Source organism: Clarias gariepinus, chromosome 13, assembly GCF_024256425.1.
Source record: "Clarias gariepinus isolate MV-2021 ecotype Netherlands chromosome 13, CGAR_prim_01v2, whole genome shotgun sequence".
Taxonomy (NCBI): domain Eukaryota; kingdom Metazoa; phylum Chordata; class Actinopteri; order Siluriformes; family Clariidae; genus Clarias; species Clarias gariepinus.
Window position 1 is genome coordinate 5,236,194 of NC_071112.1, and position 4,655 is coordinate 5,240,848.

Below are 4,655 nucleotides of genomic sequence, written 5' to 3' on the forward strand. Positions count from 1 at the left end.
AAATGATGTCGTGGGTACAGAATTCTCAGCTCGTCACATGACTGCACCAGGATGTTTAATATATGTCAGTTTATCGAGTTCATGAGTTAATGCCAAATATAAAGTTAAATAGGAAACATTTCAGCACATTTAGACAGTTTGTGACACCATGGGTTCTTATGGGCTACTTTTAAAAATGTGTTTATAAATAAAATGATGCATTTTTGGAAGGAGTCTCCAGTGTAACTGTGTTGCAGCTGTTGAATCTAAAGCCATTTGTTTAAAGTTTATAACAAAAGTAACTCTTCAGAATGGAAGTTTTTATTGTCTCTCTGTGACAAGATTCCTTTTCTGTCGAACAAACATTAAGAAAAAGAGTCTTGCAAGATAACATCTATTTTTAGCTGCTAAGTGACAAAAGGAATCACTATGCCATCGTACCACCCTACTTGTTCCTTTTATCACTTCTGTTATAGGAGCTAAAAATATCCGTCATCTTGCCAGCCTCTTTTTCTTCTTACTTACACACAAAGAAACAATAAAAGCTTACATCCTGAAGAGTTACTTTTGTCATAAACAAGACAAACCGATACAGTAGATGCGAAGGTTGGATTACTGCCTTGGGTCTGTGTGCATGGAGTTTACATGTTCTCCCCGTGCTTGGTGAGTTTCTTCCGGGTACTCTGTTTTCCTCCCACAGTCCGAATACAATGCAACAGTCCAAATGACATGCAAATTAGGCTAATTGGTGTTTCAAAATTTCCTGTTGTGTGTGTGTGTGTGTGTTTGTATACTTTATCCTGTATTCAGGGTCACGGGGAGCCTGCAGCCTATCCCAGGAGACTTACGGCATGAGGCGGGGTACACCCTAAAAATGGGTGCCAATCAATCACAGAGCACACACTATGGGCAATTTGGTAATGTCAATTATCCTAATCTGCATGTCTTTGGTCTGTGGGCGGAAACCAGCGTACGCAGAGGAAACCCGGAGGAAACCCACCAAGCACAATTTATATTAATAATAATAATAATAATAATAATAACGGTAGTAGATATTGTTGTGTTTATTAATAATAATAATAAGAAGAAGAAGAAGAAGAAAATGTACAAAAAATCATATATTTTTTTACAGATGTACAAATAAATGCCTTAAAACCATGTACTACTACTATTATACAACAACAACTACTACTACTACTGCTACTACTACTACTACTACTAATAATAATAATAATAATAATAATAACGGTAATGGTTATTGTTGTGTTTATTATTATTATATTGCTCATCAGAGACATTTCATTCATTCATCTCATATTATCTAGACACATTTTTCTCACAAATAAACAGTTTATTATTTTTTTTTAAATGAATTTCTTTCATTTTTGTGAAGCTGCTTTGAGACAATGACCATTGGTAAAAGCGCTATATAAATATAAATATAAAATAAAATATAATAATAATAATAATAATAATAATAATAAGGAATAAAAAGGAAATGTACTTAAAAATAATATATTTTTTATTTGTTACAGAATACTCCTTTTTTTGTTACAGATGTACAAATAAATGTCTTAAAACCATGTACTAATAATAATAATAATAATAATAGTAGGAGGAGGAGGAGGAGGAATTGTTGTTGTAAATAATAATATTAAGAAGAAGAAGCAAAAGTATCCTCCTCGTTCACGGTTTGGATGTCAAATAACGCGAGTGCATAATTTGGACACTAGGTGGAGTTATTGTAGAAGTGTCTACCACAATCATTTTCTTTCCCCCAAAACGCTTGTTTATATATGCTATGAATGCATTTTTTTTATTATTTTTTTATTACATACAATCCTTTTGTCTACACTTGAGTGAAAATTTATATAATTTATTGCATAAATAACCTATTGACATTGTTGATGTAGGCTTATGCAGGGTAATATCCTACTTTTTAGCAAAAGCTTTCATTTCAAATTTGTGGGGAAAAAATCAACAATTTTATATATTATACATAATCCAAAGCTCTCTCTGGTTTAACTCACAAAGATGGTTCAACAAAGCTGTTTTTGTTTTCCATAGATTACTTTAGCTGATTATTGTCTGACAAATGGATTACACTAAGCACCTTGAAACTCCAGTAGAACTGCACAGAAGTAAAAAAAAATAAAACAATAATAATAAAGTAAGTAATGAATTGGGTCAGTTGGAACAGCATAATGTGAATTGTTTTGTTGCCTCATGAATGAAAGTGTAAAGATGTGTTATCCGGCATTTAGTGGAACAGCTTTGGAAAAAAGAAATAATATGGCCTAATTTATTATACAAGCCGGTGTAGTTACCCAGTGGGCACAAACTCGTGGAAGCCACGTAAAGAAGACGAGTTTTCACCACGTGGAAAAGACAGGTAATTTAGGCGTAAAAGGCAAGTCCAATTCCACGTGGATTTGACACATGGAATCCACGTGTTTTTTACCACTTGGAAAAGACATGGATATAAGCCCATGGAAAATACGTGTTGTGTTCAACGTAAATTCTGCAAAGTTTAAAATGTCTACAACATCAAGTGTAAAGCAGACACAAATTACATAAAAGTTGTAATAACCAATAATTTATTCATATTTCAAAACAAACAATACAAAATGCACATAAAAACTGGGTGTAGTGCATAATACTAAAATACCATAAAAATGTGAATACTAAAAGACTAATTAAACCAACAAAACATCTAAGAGAAGATAGAAAACTGTCTCAAACAGCAAAAGAAACAAAATTACAAAAACATTTACTTAACACTTAATAAATGACACTGCATCCAGCCTTTCTTTTCTCTTAGGTGCATTTCGTAACCGATTGACAATGGTGCTGAGGGCAAAGGCTTCTGTAACATCATGCGCCTTTACTACACTGTCTGTCAAAGGACAAAAATGTTTAGTATAATTTAGATGCATGGACTGCAATTTATCAATACAATCATTGTTTTAATTAAAAAAAAAAGACACGACCACAAGGCACTGTTCAATTACTTACCAGTTATTAATTTGCACAGCGCTGTCAAATGATGTTTTATCCCCTCGTGATCCCTTCATGTTTAGTTGAAACATAAGTGAATTGGTAAGGAATCTAAAAAAAAAAACTTATCTATTTATCTTCAAAGAAATAAATGGGTAGAGTAACCACATAAGTTACACTGAAAAGTTCCTACTTCTATTCTTAGAAATTCAATGGAACATATATTCTGCAAGTGAATGTTAGTGTTCACTGCCAGAACTCCTCAGTGCATATATATTATACATGGTGATGGTGCTGCATTTATGACAAATTATACCTGTTCATCAAATACTAGCCTGTTTTTATGATTTTTGACAAATTAACGTTTGCAATTGCCTGTTATGCTTCGAATCCTACGTTAGCTACATACATAGATTCACAATCAAGCTAACCGCGTCGGTTAGAACCTACACTAACTGCCACAGAACATACTAGAATATTACTGCTTACCTCAGTGCTCACCCTGTAACATCACACACAAATGTTCTCTGTATGAAACACAATTGCCACGGGTACTTTGTAACTTCAGCAGACCACAAATTTAAACAAATTTCGAAGTTTCTAATTTCTTTTTATTAGCTATAAATGTTTCGCGCTTCCACTTAAAAAAACGGTATCCAGGAAAGGCTGATCACTGCGCATGCTCAGTACCACTCGCTAGGCTGCAAAGTCACTCTGCGCAGCGACGCCTATGTGTCGCCTCTGATAGCACATCGGTGTTCTAAACTTCTTTTTAGTTTGCAAATCCAGTGTACGTTGTAGTCAGATGTGGCATTTAGGCGATCAGTAACACATTTTGAAAATGCCATTTTAGAACACATTTTGGCTCATGTGTTCAACTTTAGAACACATTGGACGCGTCATATGCGTCATTTTATTTTAGAGTGTGTTTAATGTTAATTAATGATTGTCACATTTATGTAAAAACATACAAAATATGCATTCAAAATTAGATCAAGCAACCATCAATAGGTGGTACGAAATTATTTTCCACGTGATATCCACGTGGAAATGCACGAAGAATAATGTAGAACTAAAACTCCATGTGGATTCCACATTAATTTAGAACAGGTTTTCCACGTGCCTAAAACCACGTGGAATCAACGTGGATATCAGGTGAAAATTGGTGGATCCACCACTTCACCAAATATCCACCAAAAATCCACGTGGATTACATGTGTTGTGCCCGCTGGGTAGCATCAAACCAAAAGCTGACACCACCAAAAAAAAAATAAGGTAAGTATTATATGTTATATATCATATATTATATATTATATGCATTTGCTTAGGCAAATAAATAAATTAGCTACTGATATATATATTTTTGTTGTTATACTATATATTTGTTGTTGTTAGATTTTTATTGTTGTTGTTAATAATAATAGTAATAATAATAATAATAATAATAATAATAATAATAATAATAATAAAATGTTGTTGTTGTTCTTGTAACCTCACTATGTTCAGATTAGTTAATAGTCTGATTATTAGATTAACTGTTATAAAATTTAGTAATTCCTCACTTTCATTCTTAATTTTTAGCAAATCTACCTCCAACCAAACTACACCAACATATAATGCATCCCTACTTCTGCTTCTTATTATTATTGCTTATATATATCCATAGTGACAGCCCTGTT

General features: G+C 33.0%; 1 long non-coding RNA gene across 1 annotated transcript; it reads right to left on the bottom strand.

Annotated features, from left to right (window-relative positions):
- Positions 1-2,366: 2,366 nt before the first annotated feature.
- On the bottom strand, positions 2,367-4,133 carry LOC128536204 (uncharacterized). The gene is made up of 3 exons (XR_008361882.1): positions 3,466-4,133; positions 2,995-3,087; positions 2,367-2,875 (listed from the first exon to the last, which is right to left on the bottom strand). It is a non-coding gene; the product is annotated as an uncharacterized LOC128536204 (long non-coding RNA).
- Between the last annotated feature and the right edge of the window lie 522 nt (positions 4,134-4,655).